General features: G+C 45.9%; 1 pseudogene; it reads left to right on the plus strand.

Annotated features, from left to right (window-relative positions):
• The first annotated feature begins 6,689 nt into the window (after window positions 1-6,689).
• The window catches only part of LOC142498671 (cytochrome P450 2G1-like), a 121,315-nt pseudogene continuing 102,165 nt past the window's right edge, over window positions 6,690-25,839 (plus strand).

The following is a 25,839-nucleotide window of genomic DNA, read 5'->3' on the forward strand; positions in this document are numbered from 1 at the left end:
GTTACAAAGTATTTAACAGTAGTCACAGTATACAGTAGTTCCAGTATAGAGTAGTTTGACAGTACTACACAGCACACAATGTCATAATACAGTATGCACATAACTGTACTAATTTTTTGTTTTCTTGTCTTTTCAGAAAAAAAGGATGGCCTGGGAGAGAGGGGGGGTATCATGTAAAGTCTGTGAACTGTTTGAACAGTTAAGTGTACAGTATATAAACTGCAGTCATGATGTACACAAAACCTCTCCTCTCTCAATGAACTACTGTACACAGAATGAGGAAGAAGATAAAGACGGAAAAAATTATATTACTATATATATATATTATTATATATTATATATTATTAATTAAAAATATTATCAATGTGCATTATTCATGATTATCCACCGGCCCTCAATTTCCATCTGACAGAAGAACTTAATAAAGACTGCATTTTGTATTATTCATGATTAAATTTATATTGTTTTTTTTTGTTCCTGATAAAATAAAATAAATATTTATTTACATTCATTATAATCATAATCATTGACAACAACTCCCCCCCCCACACCTACACCAAAGAAAAAGAAAGAATGACAAAAAGTGGTAATTTACTGCATCAATAACATGAATCAGATAATGGTTATTTTAACTCTCAATTCTCACAGTGCTGTGCAAATCAGATTTACATATCAAATTCGAGAAGGGATTTTCAAAAGCGTTACCGTAAACAAAGCCTCAAAGGGTTGGGGGGGGGGATGGGTGAGTCATGCGCAGTAATCATCAACTAGCTCCCATCCCAAAGAGGATTACACGCAGGCGCAGCAGAGAGGTGATGCTCGGCTAGGGACGGATTAAAAACACAATGGCAAGCTTCAGAAACTGAATGCCTCTGTAGAGGTGTCTGTCAATAAAAGTTTCAAATCCTTGAGCGAGCCTTGCGTGTGTGCGTGGGGGAGGGGGGTACAGGGTACAGCTGCATGAAGGATTAGCTGTACTGCAGTTCAAAGAAATGACATAATTTTAAAAGGCAGGTCATCATAATAATTTGATCCCTACACCCCCAAATACAGTACATAAAAAGCACACAAATCAACCATGTGCAGTCAAACGCACTGGGTCACAGTCAAAAGCCACAGCACAGATTTGAATATCGTAATATCAAGTTGGTCTAGGCAGGTTTGTGGAGAAAATAAATAAAAAATTAGGAGAAAAAAATATATATTTTTTTTTTTGGTCACTCACTCTTGAACTTCGCAAGCAAGCAGTGGTGAATTTACAGGCGCATGCGCAGTAATCATCAGCTATCAAGCAGGAATGTGATTGAAACCAGAAGGACACACATTCAAAGGAATGGTGTGGGAGAGGTGTACTGCACTGTGTATAAGATAAGAAGTTGAAATACTGCAGTGCAGTAAATTATCCTGTGTGTGTGCGGGGGCGAGCGAGGGGAGAGCGCTGTATATGCCGAAATGTGATACTGTAACAGCACATGCCTATGCGTTTCAACAATTTTCAAATGAGACATACAGTACAGCCCTGCAAATGCATGTATAAATATGTAAACTTACAATTACTGCGCGCACGCATGCAGACTGTGTACTGACGTAGGTTGAACTGCTAAAGTATTAGACTTTGAAGACAACACCTCGCGAACGCCCCCCTGAGTTTTTAGACGGTATTGCAGTATTGCACACAGCGATAATAAAATGCTAATACATTACGAGCGCTGAAATACCGCAATACATTCCGGACAAAAAAAAACATACTGCATCTGCCCGCGGTTATCAGAATTGTGCCGCTACGGCCGCATGAAGCTAAAGGCGGCCGCCACTGTATGTCTTTTTTGAACCTCATCTACTATGTAACTATGTAACCCTGTTTGTAAAAGGAATAAATCAGGTATTTATGGGGTGGGCACAGGGGGTGGGTTATGTATTGTTTATTAAATATAGTGATGTTTATTGTGGTTAACGGGGGTGGGGGAAGTGGGTATTGTCCCCAAGCCAGAGTGGGTAGGCCTCCCTGTGGGTAGTTAGGCGTCACTGGGTGGGTAGTGGGGGAGTGTGTATAGGCCTCCCGAGTGGTGGGTGAGGGTGGGTTAACCCTTTAATGACTATAGCGGTTAATGACCGCTACGGTGATTAAAGGGTTAGGGGACATTACATTGGCTATTTTTATTCTTTTGTATGTTTTGCAGCATCGGAGGGGACATGGGCAGGATGAAGATGAGGATGAAGATGGCCTTCATCGTGGGTGTAAATATGTATTTACTGTATTTATTGTGATTAATGTATTTAAAATGGGCAAATGCATTATTATCCATATGTGGATAATAGTAATTTTGCCCATTACTGTATTGTATGTGTTAGGGGGCAGACATTCTCTTTCGAATGTGTGTCTAAATAGGGACACACTCATATATTTATTCACTCAGCCATCACAATTATATGTACATGTCACACTTCCTATAAGTCACATTATGATCTATTACCAGTTCTTCGTGAAATTTGCCCTTCTGCACAGATGTTTGATATTCTGATAGTATTAACATTGTTTATACTATGCCCCCCAGCACCAATATATATTGTTATACTTATTCCCCCATTGGGACATCATTATATGTCCCTTTATTTATTTATGCACACGTTTGCACTTATACAGTGCACTCACAATTAAGTTTTTATCCCCAAAGACCTGTGTGCGTAGTACCTATGAGTCACAACTTTCCAATCAAGATCAATTATGCTGACAAGATAGGGGATTGGCTGCCAGTAGCATATATACCTGTATCAGCCTTATCCCACCATGTACTTAGCCTGATGAAGCCCGCAAAGGGGCGAAACGCATTGCTCTTTCTTGTCAGCAATTTTGGACAACCACAGCCACCGTCGAGGAGTAGGACAACAGGAACACAGCACCATATCCGGACGCGGAGGCAGTTAGCTGCGTGCCTCAAGCCCTACGATTAACCATCCTAAAGACTGGCTGCATTCTTTTATTTGTTTTATAGTCGCTTTTTACCTTTTCTGTTTAATTTTTAATGTTAAATAAAAGACAGGTACTCTTTATTTGAGACTGCACCTTGTCTCATTACTAAAGGGGAGGAGCGTCCAGCCACTCTCCCCATACCTGGAAACCAACATTGAAGTTTTAAAAGATACCCATATGTGTGCTTACTCACACGAGGCCGTGTGAGTATCATTTTCTATACTTATTATTACCCACTATCCATACGTGCCCATAAGATACTGAATACGGTCACCCTACATGTGAAAAAGAAAAGACACCTCCCCCACAAGTTGCACTCACACTTGTCCGTGTGAGTGACTGCATTTATTTGCTGCTTTATTTTATATCTCAGCTGGACACCCAATATCAATATTATCATTTGCATTGTCTCTTCAATACTGTTCATATATATATATATATATATATATATATATATATATATATATATATCTGTTTGCCTCGAGGGTGACGTCTGAATGGAAAGTCGTCGGCGAACCTAAGAATATACCTGGACCTGAGAAGAAAGAAAAACACCATAACAGAGAAAAAGGAAAGAGAGAAAAAAAGAAGACCACAAAGAAACCTTGATGTGATAGCATTTACACAAGGCCGTGTAAGTGTGTTTCCATTTTGTATTACCCCCACCACCATTAATTAGAGGTTATATACATTACAATACTATCCCTCTACCTGTGCTCCCCCTTTCTTTCTGTATCCCTAATATACAATCTATTCTGGAAAAGAATTGTGAAAATTTGAGGAACCCCAGAGCAGACAGAAAACAGCAGTACACCTGGTGGACAGAAAAGGGAACTGTGGCTGGAGCAGGATGTCCATGAAGACTCTGACAGTCACGTTTTTATTCGAACCTGATTTGTCTAAGTAAGTGTTTTGTATGGAATTCATTTCACCTCCTATTATCAAGTTGTTGTTCTTGCTGTTTTGGATTTTCACCAATGTATCCTGAAAAAAGTCTGCATTATGACCATACATGTTGCATAATGTGTAGTGTTTTCCCAATATTCTTATTTCTGTTTGTGTGAAGCTATGCTTTTCTTTAACCCCGGCTGTGGGATATGGCAGCCATAAGCTGTTTTTTTGCACACTGAGGAGTTTACTGTTCCAGCTTTATCTACCTTTGGACTGTTCCTGTGTATGCTGGCCACAAGTCTACTTCAGTGGGTCATTAACCTTGTAGCACCATATTTTGCCAGTTATACTCCTTATCCTTCACTGTGTTTTCAGGCACTCCTATATGAGATTTGTGCTTCCCAGTTTACCTGTATTTTGCATGGAGAACTAGCAGTTGCTCTTTATATATCTTTGTAATTTAGTGTCAGTGTGTCACTGTGTATTTCAGGGACCTAGTCACAGGGTAAGGGAAGTACCAGGTGCCTTCGGTCTACCTGGGAACGGGCCAGAAGAAGAGGTCTGTACCCCGAAATGTTACGTTGCCCCGCTTGCCCTGCACTTTTTATTTCCTGTGTTTTTTTCTTCCTCTCCTTTCCTCTGTTTCCTTCCCCATCCCTGTCTTTGTCCCTGTTCCCTTATATATACGTTGTCCCTCTATTGCTGTTTGACGTTATTTACATTGTAAATGTTTAATTAAATTTGACTTTTTGGCTAATCCTTTATTGGTTCTTTTTTTCTTGGTGTGCTGGGAACATGTATCTATTGATTATTTGAGAGGAACGAGGGTCCTCTCTGTTCCCGTCTGCACCCGTTATTGCTACACAGACTTTCTTAGTGTGTGCTGTCTGTACTTACTTTTATAAGCTTATAGGGATTCATGTCAAAATTCGACCTCACTATTCCCCTAGACCCATGGCTATTCCTCTTGAATAGACCACCAACAGGCCTGTCCAAAGCAAACAATAAACTAATAGCACATTTTGCAATAGCCACACGGAGCGAGATCGCAGCACTATGGAAACGCCCCGAAATTCCAAGTATCCCAAAGATTCGAAATCGATTGTGGTTTATCTGCCAGATGGAAAAATTGATGAGTCTAGTTAACGACACTGGCACAAATTATCTCAAAGTATGGACGCCTTGGCTGGCGCAGACGGATATCCCCGGGGTTGAGAGGAACACAATCTGGCTATGATAGATGCAGGTGTGTTCTCCTTTAGGAGTGGAAACTCAGCTCACGACGACTACACGAACAAATAGACAGCCTACAGAGGTGATAAACTGGAGAGGACACAACCCACAAAGAGCCTTACTAGGAGCGGTGGAGAGACTTAGCACGAGTGGATGCTCCTCTCTCGGCCGTGCCGCCCCTTACTCCCTCCCTACCCTCCCCATCCCTTCCTAGCCTCCCCATCCCTTCCTACCCCCCTTTTTTTTCTTTTCTTTTTCTTTTGTCTTTATTGATTTTGTCTTTGTGTTTGTCAATTTGAATTAATTGTATTATGTGAATTATGTTATTATCTTTATTGCTAGTCCACCCAAAATAACCCGGTCGAGTAGGGCCCGAAAAACCGGGATATGTCTCACGAGCTGACATACAGTACGATACTGTCTATAGCGGAGATTAACACTAAAAATGAATGTAATGTATACTGTATTCTGTATCATTTGTTTGGAAAAAATGCAATAAAATCTAAGTTACAAAAAAAAAAAAATTGAGGAGGCAAAATGTGACACACTGTGTGCTCATGTGCATGTTATTAACCGGAAACACTGGCTGCAGTGGAATAATAAGTGCTAAGATATAATGGAGTTTGTGGACAGGGAGCTTTCAAAAGAACTATGAATCCCAAGGTCAGTACAAACTGCACAGGGTCATCCCTTAAGTTTGAGTGAAAGACGATTTCATCAGGAACAAAGGAAAGGGTTCTTTCAAGCAAGGGCAGTTAAAATGTGGAATTAATTTCCCATGGAGACTGTGATGGCAGATACAATAAATATCTTCCAAAAAAATCGCTTCTACATCTTTTTAGAAAGGAATACTATACAGTGATATACCAAATAAGTAAACATGAGAAGGCTTTTAATCCCGGGAGAAATCAGATTGCCAGTATTTGGAGTCAGGGAGGAATTACTTTTTTCCCCCTTATGAGACATCATTGGATGATGTGACTCTGGGGTTTTTTGTTTGCCTTCCTCTGGATCAATAAGTAAGTATAAATATAGGATAAAGTATCTGTTGTCTAAATTTAGCATAGGTTGAACTTGATGGACGTACGTCTTTTTTCAACCTCATCTACTATGTAACTATATATGTAACTATATATGTAACTATGTAACCTCACTCGTGTAATCAGCTGCTGAGCTGGATGAGATGAAGCATGATTGGAAGCGGGCAAGTTGACGGAAGAACACGCGACTGTTGGTGAAGTGTGCAGACACCATAGATATAGATTGTATTATAGTAAAGATGTACTTTGGGACATGACTAGGTTTTCTTCTCCTGCGGTAAAACCACTAGTGTGGGTCCTACCAGGTGCTCCATATACCCTCGGTTGACCCGGTTGAGTTGCGCAGATCGCAAAGTGTGCTATTAAGTGCGGATTATGACAAGGGGAGGATTAGCCATATGTCAGCGAAGCAGTAATGAGGGCGGCTGAACACAGACACTCTCCCTGAATAGAGGATGCATTGGGGTTTTTTGTTTGCCTTCCTTTATATCAAAATACTGTAAACCCAAATATAGGATATGCTTCTGTGCTCTAAATTTAGCATACTGTAGGTTGAACTTGATGGACATGTCTTTTTCAACCTTATCTACTATGTAACTATGTGAATGTACTCATGAGTGGTATGGCTATGGGCTTACAATGTGTTACAGACTTTCTCTGGCACAGAAAACATTTGACTCATCCAGGCATTGTGATCAAACTCTCTCAAAATAAAGAAGCCAAATAAAATTCCAATGCTGTCAAGCTTCGAGTCATTTCCAAAGGATTTGAAAGACGGAGAGATTGTCTTGTTTACTATCACAGCTTGTTAAGTTTGTGAGGTGCTCTTCATTATTTAAACCAACCATGGATTGGGTGGGGGCTGGGACTCTACTTCTGGCCGTTTGCCTCTCCTGCCTGATCTTTTTGAGGGGGTTCAAGAAGTTTTGCACAAGGGGCCTTCTGCCACCATACCTCTTCCATTTTTGGGAAACATTCTGCAGTTAAGCAGTGGCGAGCTGGCTAAGTCATTGATACAGGTGAGCTTGTCATTTTGTTTGGGAGTAAGATAAAGGTGCCACTTTCTTAACCCTTTAGCTGCAAAAGGGTTCAAAAGGGTTTTGTTTGTTTTTTTTTCTACAAAATGCATGGAGATTAAATAGTCAGTCCATCTTTGAACCAAAGTAAACTAAAACAGTGTTAGGTTTAATATGTAATTTAAAAAAAATCTTTACAGTACAATGTCTTTGTGAACAGAATGTTTGTCAGTCCTTAAACCCCCAGGTAAATTATTAGCTTTACTCTGTCTTTTGTTTGCAAAGTAATTATAAAGCCATCATTAATCAAACAGATAAACATAACTCGCTGATATGCTGGAATTAAGTAATCCCTTAGAAAAATAAAAAAACACAATCATTTTCACAAGATACAAAGTAAAAAAAATAATTTAAGGAAAATTGCATCTCTCTAAGGAGCTGATTACACTCCATTGTTTAAATAAAGAGATGTATGCTAGTGGTGCACCTGATAAAAACATTTTCTATGTAGTTTAACAAGCTATCTTCCTTAAACAAAAGTAATCAGCCCTAAAGCAATATTTGAATGTTTTGGTTTCTTTTGGAAACAAAAAAAAAAAGCTGTGTGTGCTGTGCACGCGCATAGTAAGTGAAACTTCTGTGACTTTTGTCACAGAAATTGTATTTGTGTTGGTGTTGGTGATGTTTTAATTAAAAATCAAAATACAATCTCATTGACAAAACGCAAATAAATTTGACTTAGAATGCGCGTGCTCGGCACACATCCCCTGTATTAGCTATTTGCACTAAGTGTGAATTCCGCGTGTGACAGTGTGCGTGTGACTGAGAGTGTGTGTGTGACTGAGAGTGTGCGTGTGACTGAGAGTGTGCGTGTGACTGAGAGTGTGCATGTGACTGAGAGTGTGCGTGTGACTGAGAGTGTGCGTGTGACTGAGAGTGTGCGTGTGACTGATAGTGTGCGTGTGACTGAGAGTGTGCGTGTGACTGAGAGTGTGCGTGTGACTGAGAGTGTGCGTGTGACTGAGAGTGTGCGTGTGACTGAGAGTGTGCGTGTGACTGAGAGTGTGCGTGTGACTGAGAGTGTGCGTGTGACTGAGAGTGTGCGTGTGACTGAGAGTGTGCGTGTGACTGATAGTGTGCGTGTGACTGATAGTGTGCGTGTGACTGAGAGTGTGCGTGTGACAGAGTGTGCGTGTGACTGAGAGTGTGCGTGTGACTGATAGTGTGCGTGTGACTGATAGTGTGCGTGTGACAGAGTGTGCGTGTGACAGAGTGTGCGTGTGACAGAGTGTGCGTGTGACTGAGAGTGTGCGTGTGACTGAGAGTGTGCGTGTGACTGAGAGTGTGCGTGTGACTGAGAGTGTGCGTGTGACTGAGTGTGCGTGACTGAGATTGTGCGTGTGACTGAGCGTGTGCGTGTGACTGAGCGTGTGCGTGTGACTATGCGTGTGCTCGGCACACATCCCCTGTATTAGCTATTTGCACTAAGTGTGAATTCCGCGTGTGACAGTGTGTGTGTGACTGAGAGTGTGTGTGTGACTGAGAGTGTGCGTGTGACTGAGAGTGTGCGTGTGACTGAGAGTGTGCGTGTGACTGAGAGTGTGCGTGTGACTGATAGTGTGCGTGTGACTGATAGTGTGCGTGTGACTGAGAGTGTGCGTGTGACTGAGAGTGTGCGTGTGACTGAGTGTGCGTGACTGAGATTGTGCGTGTGACTGAGCGTGTGCGTGTGACTGAGCGTGTGCGTTTGACTGTGCGTGTGACTATGCGTGTGCGTGTGACTGTGACTGTGCGTCTGACTGTGAGTGAGTGTGCGTCTGACTGTGAGTGTGACTGAGTGTGCGTGTGACTGTGAGTGTGACTGAGTGTATGTGTGACTGTGAGTGTGTGACTGAGTGTGCGTGTGACTGTGTGTGTGTGGGGGTCTGGGGGGGGTCAGTGTGTGGGGGTCTGGGGGGGTCAGTCAGTGTGTGTGGGGCTCTGGGGGGGTCAGTGTGTGTGGGGGTCTGGGGGGGTCAGGCAGTGTGTGTGGGGGTCTGGGGGGGTCATGCAGTGTGTGTAGGAGTCTGGGGGGATCAGGCAGTGTGTGTGGGGGTCTGTCAGTGTGTGTGGGGGTCTGGGGGGTTCAGTCAGTGTGTGTGGGGGTCTGGGGGGTTCAGTCAGTGTGTGTGGGGGTCTGGGGGGTTCAGTCAGTGTGTGTGGGTCTCTGGGGGGTCAGTCAGTGTGTGTGGGGGATCTGGGGTGGTCAGTCAGTGTGTGTGGGGGTCTGGGGGGGTCAGTCAGTGTGTGTGGGTCTCTGGGGGGTCAGTCAGTGTGTGTGGGGGTCTGGGGTGGTCAGTCAGTGTGTTTGGGGGTCTGGGGGGGTCAGTCAGTGTGTGTGGCGGTCTGGGGGGGGTCAGTCAGTGTGTGTGGGGGTCTGGGGGGGTCAGTCAGTGTGTGTGGGTCTCTAGGGGGTCAGTCAGTGTGTGTGGGGGTCTGGGGTGGTCAGTCAGTATGTGTGGGGGTCTGGGGGGGTCAGTCAGTGTGTGTGGGGGTCTGGGGGGGTCAGTCAGTGTGTGTGTGTGGGTCTGGGGGGTCTGTCAGTGTGTGGGGGGGTCCGGGGGGGGTCAGTCAGTGTGTGGGGGGGTCAGTCAGTGTGTGGGGGGTCCGGGGGGTCCGTCAGTGTGTGGGGGGTCCGGGGGGGGGGGGTCCGCGCGGGTTGCGCCCGGGTTTTTGTACCACCGCTTCCTGGGGGGCCCGCAAACGCCCGCGTCACTGGAGGGCTGAATGGCGCCGCTTCTGCGCATGCGCGGCATGGCAGCAGTAGTGGAAGTTAGGCGGGCCCATGTGTGGGCTGGGAGGGAGGTCCCATTCGGGTTAGGAAAGGGTGGGGGGGGGGGCTGTCCCGGTCGGGCGGTCTCTGCTGTCCCGGGCAGCAGACGGGGAACGGCAACACATGTCAACAGCCGTGGCAGTGGGCAGGGAACGGCGCCGCTGCCAACCGCTTCTGCGCATGCGTGGCTTTCCTCCTGTCCCCATGATTACTGAGCATGCGCGGCTTGGCAGCGGATGTGCGGGGGGAATGGCGGCCGTTAGGAGCGGCGCCGGCGGCTATCGCCGCCGCCGCATATGTCATCAGCCATGTGGGGGGAGCAGCGGCCGTTAGGAGCGGCGCCGGCAGCTATCGCCGCCGCCGCCGCATCTGATTTGTGGAGCGGGTGTGATGTCAGTGTTGGGGTCGGGCTGAGCCAGAACACAGCCCGGCCTCAACTGCCAGCACTGACATCACATCCGTTTCATTTCTGTCTCCACAATCCATTTTTGCCCCAGTTCGAATGAGGTGCCACTAAGGAAGTTTCACTTCAAAATATTTTATTTTCACCCGTGTCTCTGAACGAGGGGGGAGGTTATCTACGAAGAGTTTACTTTTACAACGTAATACAAATGGATGTACACACCTTGAAAGTAATAGAATTAGTGTATAATAAGCCGGTTGCTCAAATTTAGCAGCAGCTCCATCTGCATACTGTACCGTAGATCCAAAGTAAATAAAAAGGGGACGGCACACTGGTGTTGAAAAAAACATACATGATTTTATTCAATTATGTGGCAATGATACTTTATGAAGAATGGAAAGTAAAGATGAAACCTGTTGGACTGTGCATGTCCAAAGGTGGGATCTGCCTCTAGTGCCATCCACAACCTGTTAGCTGTAGAAAGGTCAGAGGTACTTATCACTGCAAATTAAAGTGTTTGCATACTCATAATAAATCACAGAAAACCAAAAACTGATATTAACTATGTTTCATTCTAGCTACCCGTGACAAATACTGCTTAAAAATGTGTTAGAACATTTAGGGATCATTTATATACCAGCCATGCCACAGAGCTGCATCAATATTCACTGACTGCATTAGGGTTTTTCCTAACTTGAGCAAAACAATTTGTCAGAACGTTTAGAGATAGATGCTCTGCATTTGCTTCAATGTTTCAATACAAGTGTTACACAATGTGATACAATAGGTCTGTATTTATTGTTGTGAAGTCCTGAAGAAGGTGTATGCTGACACTGAAACGGTCATGTGACAAAAATCCTTTATTTTTCTTCAAGACTGGTGACCCATCCCCATGTTATTCACTAATTCCACATCTAACCCACCCTGTTTCTATTACAGTCAATAAAAATTAGTAAGGAGGAAGAATGGGGCTTTCTCTGTGCAAACTCTTGTTCATCACAGTTAAAATCCATGAAGCTTCAAAATGCAAACAGAGCAGAAAGTTGTCAGATAGTGTTATCCAACCGTAATGCCATTCTGTATACAGAACACAAGTGGCCATCGAGGACTTGCGGTTTCTGACAGGGGGACTCACTGAAGCTTTGTCTGTTATAAGATTTCCACAAGTTGGACCTGAAAAAGGGAAGTACCATAGTCTGCCAGGGTCCCAGAGCAACGTGTCAGTAGAAGGGCTCATTATTCCACAAAACATTGTCCCTTTACACATTTAGTTTCTGTTCCCTACTATTTTTTCCCTGATAGGTAGTAATTTTATTTTCCTCCCTTTTGGTGCTTTTGTTTATATTTGTCTTTTATTCCACTTTCTCCCCCCCTGCTTTCCTTTTCTCTGCATTGACTTGCATTGTGTGTCTCTGTAGGAGTGCTTAGAGATTTGTAGTTTACTTTTTTTTTTGCATATTATTGCTTTTATATTGTTTAATTTGTTCTTTTTTAATGGCGTTATCCACTCCTTTTGTTTTGTGTGTATTCATTAAAGCAATATATATATATTTTTAACATTTTTCTAATTCTTTTTGTTATTTGATTACAAGTGACCTAAGAGGCCGAATGATTGCTATAATTATTTTCCTGCAGAGATGATTTTTACATTTTAAAATTAAAATATATAACTGTAACGCCTGTATGCCCACAGACCTGGCCAGTCCCCAGTACTGAGGTGGGTGAGGGTATAACATGCACCCACAGCAGTGAGGGCGTGCCCGGAGTGTGATAATTGCGTTGCCAGGCCTGGTGAGAAAGGGTTAACGTTATACTTGCTGAGTCCGGGGCGCCAGAGGACAGAAGGCAGTTGTCCAAGTGCCAGAGTCCAGGGATAGGAGAGAGCAGCATAGTAATGTTCGAAAGCCAAGGTTCAAGGGCAAGAGAAGGCAGCGTAGTCAAAGTCCAAAACAAAGTTCAAGTTCAAACCAAGGGAATCCAAAAAAGGGCCGGGGCAGGAACCAGAGCTGAAATAGACAGGGGAGCTGGGCATAGACACTACACACACAGGAGCTACAGGAAAGCTATGCAGAGCGAGGAAGCAGAGGGTAGAGTGGGGTTATAAAGGAGGGAGGACAAATAGCAGGAAGGGGAGGAGCAGGGGTTTGTCTGGGAGCTTGCAGGGATAGGTGTGTGCGAGTACGGGAGGAGACAGGGAGGTAATCTAGGTTAATGGCCTGTAAGCTCTGAGGGGTGTAACAAGTATCAGGGGAGGATTGGTAAATAGAACAGGTGCGCGCGCCCTCTGTAACGTGGATACGTGCGCGCAACACACGAGTGCCAGAGCGTGGGGGAAGCATCGCGGGGGAGGTGCTCGGCTGAAGGGCAGGAGAAGGAGAAGGAATGGAGGAAGCAGGTGAGGGGACGGAGGCACGCCGAGGGGCACAAGTCCCCTGACGGGAGACCAGGGAACGGGAACACGCGCATAATAGGAGAATGGCGCGAGTGCGCGGACCGCTAATGGGAGCGCGCTGAGCGCACTGCAAGGGAGTGGGGCAGGGATCGAGAAGACAGAGGAAGGGAGGGGCTAGCCGAAGGGACCAAGGTGACGGGGACACGCTGGGAAGAGCGAGTCCCCCGATCCGTTACAGTATCCCCCCCTTGAGGATCGGACTCCGGACGGTCCCCCCAAGGTTTATGAGGGAACTTCCAACGGAACTGCCTGAGGAGAGTTGGGGCATGGACGTGGTGAGAAGGTATCCAGGAGCGCTCCTCCGGTCCATAACCTTTCCAGTGTACGAGGAACTGGAGTTTGCCCCGGGACCAATGAGAATCAAGTAAGGATTGAATTTCAAACTCTTGTTGTCCTTGTATAACGACAGGATTAGGCCTCCGAGGACGGTCTGGAAAATGAAGATTCTGGATCACAGGTTTCAGTAAAGATACATGGAATACCGAAGGGATCTTCATTGTAGGAGAGTGTGCAAGTCGGAATGCGACCTGGTTGATCCTTTCGAGAATTTTGAAAAGACCTAAGAACCTTTGGGCCAGTTTCTGGGAAGGGGTCTTGAGTTTATATTCCTGGAAGATAGCCACAAACTGTCTCCAGGTTTGAACTCAGGGCCCACTTGGCGTCGCCGATCCGCTTGCGTCTTTTGTCTTAGAACGGAATTTCGCAAAGCTTTTGTGATCCTTTTCCAGGAATTCTGAAGACTGGAAATGTGAGAATCTGCTGCGGGAACACCAGAGGGGAGGGAGGAGAGGGGAAGACTGCTGGGGTGGAATCCATAATTAATGAAAAACGGCGACTCTTGTGTGGATTCGTTTTTTAATGAGTTAATAGCAAACTCAGCCCAGGGTAACAGGTGTACCCAATTGTCCTGCGATTCAGACACGAAGCATCTAAGATACTGTTCCAGCGTCTAATTCATCCTCTCCGTCTGCCCGTTGGTTTGTGGGTGATAACCCGAGGAAAATAGAAGGGAAATGCCAAGTCTTTGAGAAAAAGCTCGCCAAAACTTAGAGATGAATTGAGTACCTCTGTCAGAAACAATGGAAATGGGTACACCGTGTAATCTGAAAATTTCCTTGGAAAAAACGTCGGCTAAAGTAGCTGAATTAGGAAGACCCTTGAGGGGTATAAAGTGGGTATGCTTAGAAAACTTATCAACAACCACAAGGATCGTATTCATCATTTTAGAATTGGGAAGCTCTACAATAAAGTCCATGGAGATATGTTTCCAAGGTTGCTCTGGAATAGGAAGAGGCATGAGAAGACCAGAAGGTTTATGACGGGCGGATTTGCTCTGGGCGCAGACAGGACAAGCCCTGGTGAACTCAAAAATGTCCTTATTCATTTTAGGCCACCAAAAGGTCAGTTTGATGAGATCTACAGTTCGTTTGTAGCCTGGATGACCAGCCGCTCTAGACGAATGTCCCCATAGAAGAATCTTGTGGCGGAAATGCGGAGCAGCGTACAACCGTCCCTCTGGCACCTTAAATCTCCTTGTAACATGAGCCTGGGCTTTATTGATTTCGTCCAAGATATCAAAATTGTTGGCGGCAATAAAACACTTAGCAGGAACAATTGACTCTGAGGATTCATTAGATTCGTTCTCGGTGGAGAACTAATGAGATAGAGCATCGCCCTTGATGTTTTTGGTGCCCGGAATGTAAGAAATAGTATAATTGAACCTAGAAAAGAACAAGGCCCAACGAGCTTGACGGGATTCCAAACGACGAGCCCCCTCGATGTAGAATAAGTTTTTGTGATCAGTGAGGATGGCCACTGGCTCTTTGGTACCTTCGAGGAGATGTCTCCATTCCTGGAGAGCCAACTTGATGGCCAGCAGCTCGCGGTTCCCGACATCATAATTTCTCTCGGCTGAAGAAAATTTTCTGGAAAACAATCCACACGGATAGTTTTTCCTGTGGGTAGGATCTCTGAGAAAGCACTGCGCCGGCTCCCACATCCGAGGCATTTACTTCGAGAGTGAAAGGAAGGGAAGTATCTGGATGCCAAAGGATAGGGGCGGACACAAATGCTCCTTTGAGAAAGTCAAAGGCTTTGATGGCTTAAGGAGACCAAACAGTCGGATCAGACCTTTCTTGGTGAGAGCAGTGATTGGTAGAGCAATAGTAGAGAAGTTACGGATCATTTACGATAGTAATTGGCAAAGCCAAGGAAGCGCTGCACGGCCTTGCGAGAGTTCGTTAACGGTCAATCGAGTACTGACTTCAATTTCTCATGTGGTCCATAGTAAAGCCTTTGATAGAAATTATATAGCCCAAGAAGGCTGTGGAAGATTGATGGAATAAACATTTCTCCATTTCTCCATTCTCACGTAGAAGCGATTAGCACGAAGCCAAGAGAGAACCAATTTGGTATGCTGAACGTTCTCCTCCAGGCTTTTGGAGAAAATGAGGATGTCGTCCAAATATACGATGACGAACGTACCCAACACGTCCCGGAAGATATCATTCATGAACTCTTGGAATACAGCAGGAGCATTGCAAAGGCCAAATGGCATCACTAAGTACTCGTAATGTTACAAATGCGTGTTAAACGTGGTTTTCCATTTGACCCCTTCTCTTACACGAAGGAGGTTGTAGGCTCCTCTTAAATCGAGTTTGTAGAAAATGGAGGCTCCTTGTAAACGGTCGAAAAGTTAAGAAATCAACGGCAAGGGGTACCGGTTCTTTACGGTTGTCATATTCTCTAGCCTGCTGTACCCATGCTTGGCCACCGGGACTGCTGCCACTCTCTATGTCTTGTTCTAGCCTGCAGTACCTATACTTGTCCACCGGGATTGCTGCTGCTAAACTAAGGAACATTCCAGACTCTGCTACCTGACACCTCTGCACCTGTGCTCCACCTCTCAGCCTGCCTATATAAACCTCCCTTTCCTGTTCCTCCCTTGCCTGTTTATACTGGTTCCTAGCTCCTGCAAGGTTCCTGTGTTTACTGCTGTCCTAGCTATTGCTATCATCCTGTTCCAGTTTCCTCGTTGCCGACCTCTGCTTGTTTCCTGACTTCGCTACCTGCCGCCTGCCTTGGACCCCTGCTTGTTTCCTGACTTCGCTACCTACCGCCTGCCTTGGACCCCTGCTTGTTTCCTGACTTCGCTACCTGCCGCCTGCCTCTGATCTCTGCTTGTGACTCCTACTTCGCTCCCTGCTGTTCCTGCCACTGGGATCCACTTCAGCCGAAGTCCAATCCTTGACAACGGTGCTTTTGTTTAGCCCATGAAAGTCGATACAGGGTCTTAGAGAGCCATCCTCTTCACGAAGAAGAAGCCGGCGGGGGAGGTAGAATTCCAGATGAACCCTTTTTTAAGAGTATCCTGGATGTAGGCTGTCATTGCCTCCGTCTCGGGCACAGATAAGGGATAAGATTTAGATTTGGGGAGAATGGTTCCAGGAATCAAATCAATGGGACAGTCGTAAAGGCGATGAGGAGGTAGTACTTCGGCCTGAGTTTTATTGAAGACATCTAAGTATTCATGATATACCTTTTGCAATCGCGCTGACTGAAGCAGGCGAGCCTCAGCGTTAGCGCGCCTCCGCTCTCCCCACACCTCTATGGCCCGGGCCTTAGAGTTTCCTGCCTTAATATGGGACACAAAGATACTGCAAAGTGATGCAGATATCACAAAAAAATTATATATATATATATATATATATATATATATATATATATACGACTATTAAGGTTATGGTGGGTAAAAAAAGTGACTAAAACCCTCCACAGTAAAGCATAAAGCAACTGAAAATATTCCTGTATATTCATTTGCATGTCTTAGACAGGTCTGCAACCCTGTCTTTCACCATTATCACCCAGCAAACAGCACTTCCACTGCAGCAAGGGATTCTGGGAAATGACATGCAAATGAGCACACAGTGCCACTTTTTATCTCATGCTCACATTACTTGAGCAACCCTTAGTCAATGCATGCTGCTTTAAACACAGCTTTTAAGCAAGGACTTGGGAGATGCAAAGTCAGTTAACCCACTCACAGACATGTTTCAACCTTGATGGGTATCATCAGTGTGAGGTTGGCTTGCTGACATTTGCTCAAATGAGATAAGAGTAGGTAATCACCACGACTATTAAGGTTATGGTGGGTAAAAAAAGTGACTAAAACCCTCCACAGTAAAGCATAAAGCAACTGTAAATATTACTGTAGTCTCATTTGCATGTCTTAGACAGGTCTGCAACCCTGTCTTTCACCATTATCACCCAGCACACAGCACTTCCACTGCCGCAAGGGATTCTGGGAAATGACAGCTGTTTGCTGGGTGATAATGGTGAAAGACAAATATCACCGCCAAAACTATCAGGAATCATCAGCAAACTGAATCCATAGCTCTTCTGGTGCAGCTATCCTGTCAGACGGTGGTACACGTCCCAATACCAGATAGAAACGGACAGAAACCGCTTGCACCTGAATTGAAAACACGGCTCGCTCCGGCCAGTCTCTTATGCGTTTCGTCGTGTACTGCGACTTCTTCAGAGGCTGTAAATTAGGGCAGACGTCAAGTACTCCCGTTGTTAGGCTGAAGAAATCACGCCAATCGGGCTGCCTTTCAACAGTATGCTAATTGGTGTCTAAATGCTAGAACACCAATGAGAGATCTCTCCAGCGCTACGCCCGAGGTTAGACAAATATATTCATAGCACATACAGACTGATGATAATAAATTTCATTAATAACAACTATGAACAAAATATAAAAGAACACGCAAACAACATATACAAATAGATAATACATAAACAAACAGAATTCATAGAGGATTTATGGTGTGGAGAAGGGGGGACCAACCAGAATCACAATGAGGATGGGAGGGACCTAGCAACATGAATACTTAAAAAGATAAAACTGAACTATACTGCAATCTATATAATACACAAAGTTACTGTACCCAGAGACAAATTAGGTGGGTACATATAACTATATCATCAATTTAAAAAAGCTAAAAAATGTAAAAACTGTAAAAATGTTAACATGAAAATGTTAAAATAAAACCTCTGGACAAGAGAGAGTGAACAGGGTACAGAAACAGCAACAAGCCTGATTACAAATATTATATTAACGTGCTAGTATCAATACATTCATTGAATCCACCAGGGGCTAATGTGCCCAACCGGTAGATCCATACATTTTCTCTCTTACACAATATTCTAAATCTATCACCCCCTAAAGTAAGGGGTGAAATTTGTTCGAGTCCAATGATGTATAATGAACCCGGATCCTTATTGTGAACTAGCTTGAAATTACGTGACACACTATGTGCATTATTACCATTAATAACATTATGCCTATGTTCATGGAGCCGTGTTCTCATACAGTACTGCAGGTCTGATAGTACGGCCCACGTATTGTGGACCACAACTACATGATAACATGTACTGTAAGCAAGCAGTTAATGTTTGATTTTACCTTACAAATACCACCTTTAATATGTGAGGTAAAACTAGATGCTTGGACAAGATGTTCACACGTAATTCATCGGCCTTGACCACAACTATAATTGCCACATTTAGCAAGAGCGGCACTTGGAACAGGACACTCTTGTAAAATTTTGCTTGGAGCCAGGGTGCCCTTAAGGCTCCACGCTTTCCTATAAAGGGCTGGAACCTCTTTTGGTAAAATTTGCCCTAATTGTGGGTCACACAACAGAATATTCCAGTGTTTATTTAGAATTGACAGGATAGCTTTATAGTTACATAGTTACATAGTAGATGAGGTTGAAAAAAGACTTCCGTCCATCAAGTTCAACCTATGCTAAATTTAGACAACAGATACTTTATCCTATATCTATACTTACTTATTGATCCAGAGGAAGGCAAACAAAAAACCCCATTAAGGGGAAAAATTAATTCCTTCCTGACTCCAAGAATTGGCAATCGGATTAATCCCTGGATCAACATCCTTCCCATGTATACTTATTTGGTATATCCCTGTATACCTTTCCCATCTAAAAAGATGTCCAACCTTTTTTTGAACAAATCTATTGTATCTGCCATCACAGTCTCCATGGGTAATGAATTCCACATTTTAACTGCCCTTACTGTAAAGAACCCTTTCCTTTGTTGCTGGTGAAATTTCCTTTCCTCCAACCTTAAGGGATGGGCCCGAGTCCATTGTACTGCCCGTGGGAGGAATAGTTCTTTTGAAAGCTCCTTGTATTGTCCCTGAATATATTTGTATACAGTTATAATATTCCCTCTTAGACGCCTCTTTTCTAATGTAAATATATGTAATTTAGCTAGCCTCTCCTCATAAGTTAGAATGTCCATCCCCTTTATTAATTTGGTGGCTCTTCTCTGCACTCTCTCTAGTTCCATAATGTATTTTCTTAGGATTGGTGCCCAAAATTGTACTCCATATTCAAGGTGTGGTCTTACTAATGCTTTGTAAAGGGGCATAATTATGTTTACTTCCCTTCCATCCATTGCCCGTTTGATGCAAGATAAGATCTTGTTTGCCTTTGCAGCTACTGCATGACATTGGGCACTATTGCTAAGCCTGCTGTCTACTAGCACTCCTAAATCCTTCTCCATCAAGGATTCCCCCAATATATCTCCATTTAATTTGTAAATTGCCTTTTCATTCTTGCATCCCAAATGCATAAACTTACATTTATCTGTATTAAACCACATCTGCCATTTACCTGCCCACATTTCCAGTCTCTCCAAGTCCTTCTGAAAAGAAATTACATCCTGCTCTGATTCTATTACCTTACACAATTTATTATCATCAGCAAAGATGGAGACTTTGCTCTCGATGCCAACCTCAAGGTTATTAATAAACAACTTAAAAAGCAGGGATTCCAGTACCGATCCCCGAGGTACTCCACTCACGACTTTAGCCCAACCTGAAAAAGTTCCATTTATGACAGCCCTCTGTTGTCTGTCCTTTAACGAGTTTTCAATCCAGGTGCATATATTATTACTGAGTCCAATTTTCTTTATTTTGTACACCAACCTCTTGTGTGAAACCGTATCAAAAGCCTTTGCAAAATCTAAGTAGACCACATCAACTGCCTTACCCTGGTCTAAATTCCTACTTACCTCCTCAAAGAAACAAATAAGGTTATTATCCCGTATTAAACTTCAAGTAGTTTCCCTACTATTGAAGTCAGGCTTACAGGTCTGTAATTTCCTGGTTGTGATCTAGCTCCCTTTTTAAATATAGGCACCACATCTGCTTTACGCCAATCTTGTGGTACTGAGCCTGTGGAAATGGTCCTTGAATATTAAATATAATGGTTTTGCTATTACTGAGCTTAACTCCTTGAGAAATCTTGGATGTATGCCATCGGGGCCAGGTGCCTTATTTACTTTAATTTTTTCAAGTCGCTTATGAACTTCTTCCTCAGTTAACCAATTGTTCATTAATATGGAGGTTGTGGCTTCCTCCTGCGGCACTACTATTGAACTTGATTCTTCCCTGGTAAACACAGAGGCAAAGAATTTGTTTAATACATCTGCTTTTTCCTTTATCTCCAATAATCTGCCTTCCCATCTCACACTGAAAGGGTCCTATATTTTCTTTTCTCATTTTTTTGTTATTAAGGTACTTAAAGTGTTACATTCCTTATAATTCTGATACGAAGTTTCTGTCCTTTCTTACTTAAAGAATCTAAACGCCTTCCTCTTCTTGTCCATTTCCTCCCCTACCTGTTTATTTAGCCATATTGGTTTTGACTTATTTCTTTTATACTTATTACCCAAGGGTATATACAATGATAAGTATGCTTTTCTAACAATGTTTTAAAGACTGCCCATTTATCTTCTACATTTTCCCTGTAAAAACATAATCACATTGTATTACTACTAGATTAGACCTCAGTTTATTAAAATCTGCCTTTCTAAAGTTTAAGGTCTTTGTTGAACCCAAGTAATCTGTTTTTTGATAATTTATTTCAAATGAGACCATGTTATGATCACTGTTACCCAAATGTTCCAGGACTTGAATATTTGTTATTACTTCTACATTGTTTGATATGACCAAATCCAGAAATACCCCTCTCCTGGTTGGTTCCTCAATAATTTGGGTCATATAATTGTCTTTAAGCACCCCCAAAAACCTGTTTACTTTTGTTGTAACCCTAATCTGATTGCCCCAGTCTATGTCTGGATAATTAAAATCCCCCATTATGCAAACATGACCCAGTTTTGATGCCTTCTCCATTTGCAAAAGTATTTTAGCTTCCTCAATCTCACAGATATTTGGTGGTTTATAGCATAGTCCCAAAAATATTTTCTTTATAGTTTTACCTCCACTGCTAATTTCTATCCACAAAGTCTCTACATTTTCATCATTCCCTTCATAGACATCATCCCTTATAATAGGTTTTAGATCCGGTTTAACATATAAACCTACTCCACCTCCCCTTCTACAGTATTTGTTCGATCCTTCCGAAAAACAGAATAACCCTCTAAATTACCTGTCCAGTCATGAGTTTGATCCCACCATGTTTCAGTAATGCCTATGATATCATACTGCTCCCTTGCAGCTATTAATTCAAGCTTCCCCATTTTATCTCTCAGGCTTCTTGCATTAGCAAGCATGCATTTAAGTTTTTTTTTTTGCCTGTACTATTATCTTATCTGCTCCTTCCTTTCTGCTCCCACTTGGTTTAGTCTTTAGAAGTTTTCTAGTATTATCTGTATTTACTATGGGTGTCTCACTGCTTGTCAAACTTGCACTTGCCCTCATTCTACCTCCATACCACCTTGTATCCTCATCTATTCCATTTATGAGATTGATTAAATGTTGTAATGAACCTCGGTGCTGAATGCTCATTAGCTCCCATTCTATTTTTAGCAATGAAACTGGACTGAATCAGTTTTCCTTTGATTTGTTTAAAAGGGTCACACGATCCATTGTCCAGACCTTTTTAAAGGACTCATTAATAAGATGACTACTGTAACCATTATCCTGAAATTTTGTTCCCAAGATTTCAGATTGTGACACAGTAAGGAAGTGGGATGGGGACATTTCGAATTGGACCTCGCACTGGTTCAGGAATCCACGACAGGCGAGGGGGTCCCCGTCATACCGGTTGGGGGGTGGAATACGTGGTCCCGGATTGTTTAGAGGTAACGGGGTCGGGGTAGGTGGTGTCACAGGTGATTCCCGGAGGGATAGAGTAGAAAGTTTCTCAGTGACATCAGTGAGTTGATTGCTCAAGAATTGCCAATGTTCCATAGTAACACCTTGGCCCACCTCAGGGTGGTCTGCATTTGTTGGGCTCTGCATAATGTAACGCCTGTATGCCGCAGACCTGGCCAGTTCCCAGTACTGAGGTGGGTAAGGGAATAACACGCACCCACAGCAGTGAGGGCATGCCCGGAGTGTGGTGATTGCGTTGCCAGGCCTGGTGAGAAAGGGTACGTTATACTTACTGAGTCCAGGGCGCCAGATGACGGAAGGTAGTTGTCCAAGTGCCAGAGTCCATGGATAGGAGAGAGCAGCGTAGTAATGTCCGAAAGCCAAGGTTCAAGGGCAAGAGAAGGCAGCGTAGTCAAAGTCCAAAGCAGAGTTCAAGTTCAAACCAAGGGAATCCAAACAAGGGCAGGGACAGTAACCAGAGCTGAAATAGACAAGGGAGCTGGGCATAGACACTGCACACACAGGAGCTACAGGAAAGCTATGCAGAGCGAGGAAGCAGAGGGTAGAGTGGGGTTATAAAGGAGGGAGGACAAATAGCAGGAAGGGGAGGAGCAGGGGTTTGTCTTGGTGCTTGCAGGGATAGGTGTGTGAGAGTAGGGGCGGAGACAGGGAGGTAATCTAAGGTAATGGCCTGTAAGCTCTGAGGGGCAGAACCAGTATCAGGGGAGGATTGGTAAGTAGAGCGGGTGCGCGCGCCCTCTGTAACGTGGTCACGTGCGCGCAACACGCGAGTGCCAGAGCGTGGGGGAAGCATCACGGAGGAGGTGCTCGGCTGAAGGGCAGGAGAGGGAGAAGGAGCGGAGGAAGCAGGTGAGGGGATGGAGGCACGCTGAGGGGCACGAGTCCCCTGACGGAAGACTAGGGAGCGGGAATGCGCACGCATAATGGGAGATCCGCGCGAGTGCGCAGACCGCGAACGGGAGCGCTGTACTACTTTAAGCTCTCTCTCTCTCCCTCCCTTCTCTTTCTCTCTCTCTCTCCCCCTCCCTCCTCTCCCTCTATCTCTCTCTCTCCCCTCCCTCTTCTCTCTCCCCCCTCCCTCCTCTTTCTCCCCCCCCTCCTCTCTCTCCCCCCCTCTCCTCTCTCTCCCCCCCTCCTCTCTCTCCCCCCTCCTCTCTCTCCCCCCTCCCCCTCCCTCCTCTCTCTCATCCCCTCCCTCCTCTCTCTCCCCCTCCCTCCTCTCTCCCCCCCTCCTCTCTCTCCCCCCTCCATCCTCTCTCCCCCCCTCCTCTCTCTCCCCCCCTCCTCTCTCTCCCCCTCCCTCCTCTCTCCCCCCCCTCCTCTCTATCCACCCCCTCCTCTCTCTCCCCCTCCTCTCTCTCCCCCCCTCCTCTCTCTCTCCCCCTCCCTCCTCTCTCCCCCCCTCCTCTCTCTCCCCCCTCCTCTCTCTCCCCCCCTCCTCTCTCTCCCCCCTCCTCTCTCTCCCCCCTCCCTCCTCTCTCTCCCCCCCTCCTCTCTCTCCCCCCCCTCCTCTCTCTCCCCCCTCCTCTCTCTCCCCCCTCCTCTCTCTCCCCCCCTCCTCTCTCTCCCCCCTCCTCTCTCTCCCCCCTCCCTCCTCTCTCTCCCCCCCTCCTCTCTCTCCCCCCCCTCCTCTCTCTCCCCCCTCCCTCCTCTCTCTCCCCCCTCCCTCCTCTCTCCCCCCCCTCCCTTCTCTCTCTCCCCCCCCTCCCTTCTCTCTCTCCCCCCCTCCCTCCTCTCTCTCCCCCCCCTCCTCCTCTCTCTCCCCCCCTCTCCCTCTCCCCCCTCCCTCCTCTCTCTCCCCCCTCCCTCCTCTCTCTCCCCCCTCCCTCCTCTCTCTCCCCCCCCTCCTCCTCTCTCTCCCCCCTCCCTCCTCTCTCTCCCCCCTTCCCTCCTCTCTACCCCCCTCCCTCCTCTCTCTCCCCCCCTCCCTCCTCTCTCCCCCTCCCTCCTCTCTCTCCCCCCCTCCCTCCTCTCTCTCCCCCCCTCCCTCCTCTCTCCCCCCCTCCCTCCTCTCTCTCCCCCCCTCCTCCTCTCTCTCCCCCCCTCCCTCCTCTCTCTCCCCCCTCCCTCCTCTCTCTCCCCCCCCTCCCTCCTCTCTCTCCCCCCCCTCCCTCCCTCCTCTCTCTCCCCCCCCTCCCTCCCTCCTCTCTCTCCCCCCCCTCCCTCCTCTCTCTCCCCCCCTCCCTCCTCTCTCTCCCCCCCTCCTCCTCTCTCTCCCCCCCCCCTCCCTCCTCTTTCTCTCCCCCCCCTCCCTCCTCTCTCCCCCCCTCCCTCCTCTCTCTCCCCCCCCTCCCTCCTCTCTCTCCCCCCCCTCCCTCCTCTCTCTCCCCCCCCCTCCCTCCTCTCTCTCCCCCCCCTCCCTCCTCTCTCTCCCCCCTCCCCTCCTCTCTCTCCCCCCCTCCCCTCCTCTCTCTCCCCCCCCCTCCCCTCCTCTCTCTCCCCCCCCTCCCCTCCTCTCTCTCCCCCCCCTCCCCTCCTCTCTCTCCCCCCCTCCCCTCCTCTCTCTCCCCCCCTCCCCTCCTCTCTCTCCCCCCTCCCCTCCTCTCTCTCCCCCCCTCCCCTCCTCTCTCTCCCCCCCTCCCCTCCTCTCTCTCCCCCCTCCCCTCCTCTCTCTCCCCCCCCTCCCTCCTCTATTTCCCCCCCTCCCTCCTCTATTTCCCCCCCCTCTCTCTCTCTCTTTCTCTTTCTCTCTCTTTCTTTTTAAAAAACATTCTGTGTGCAGCTGCACTACAAATGCTGCATTGCCTACCGAACCCTCCCTCTCCTTTCCCCTTCAAGTCATATAGGGACAGGGCAAAAGAGGAGGAGTGTTTTCTATTGAGGGGGAAATATCAGGAGATTCAAGCCTGAGGCAGACAAGGTTTTGTTTTGACTTGTGGTTCTGATTATCTGGATCCCTGGGTATTCCGGTTCGGGAACCGCCCATCCTTGCATTTTTTGTAGTTCTGCACATTAGACTACAAAGGATAGTGTAGAAAAAAACAACATCTAAAGACAGCTACTGTAAATACAACAACTGCATTTAGACCAGAATGCTGCCTTAACCCCATCAATGCCAAACCCATAGCGCTGCAGCCTGTAACTAATTGACCTCATTTTAGAAAGCACTGAAAATGTAAAAGCTGTGTGTGATTCACTTTCTTGATTCAATTATGGGTTCCTTTTATAAATCCTGTATAAATACAGAATTTTGATTGGTGCTAGACAGAGATAAGAAAGATAATCACACCACCTGCAGACTCATTTTCCAAACACACTTTGTATGCACAAAAATATATTCATGTCTTTAAATAGAGATGGGTGAATTATTTTCCAAAGTTCCAATCCAATGTGAATATAGCATTTATTTCCAAGTGCGGATATTCAGAAATTGTTTTGCACTAAAGGGACGGTGGGCCTGTTATTGTATTATTTAACCCCTGTAAATAAACCCTGTGTAAAGTAAGGCTGCGTCCATAGATGGACCAGCTGTGCTGAGGCGTGCGGACGCTCAGCGCTGAGCCCCTGCATCCTCAATGAGGATGCTTTGAGAAGGGGCTCACGCGAGCGTCCGCAGTCGTGCTCAGGCTTTGGAGTTTTCAGCCGAGCGCCAAGCTGTTTTTCAGCGCGCTGTCGGCTGAAAACATCCAATCAGCCTTCAGCAGCGTCAACGTCACGGCGCCGTGACATTGACATCAGTGCGTCGCGGTCGATTGGCCCAGCGACGTCACTGCTCCGCCTCCAACCACCTCCCCCCCGGCTCCCTTCGCGCACGCTGGCTCGCCTGCAAGTCCGTGCAATCGCGCTGACTGAAGCAGGCGAGCCTCAGCGTTAGCGCGCCTCCGCTCTCCCCACACCTCTATGGCCCGGGCC

The sequence above is a fragment of the Ascaphus truei genome, chromosome 7, assembly GCF_040206685.1.
Source record: "Ascaphus truei isolate aAscTru1 chromosome 7, aAscTru1.hap1, whole genome shotgun sequence".
Lineage (NCBI taxonomy): Eukaryota > Metazoa > Chordata > Amphibia > Anura > Ascaphidae > Ascaphus > Ascaphus truei.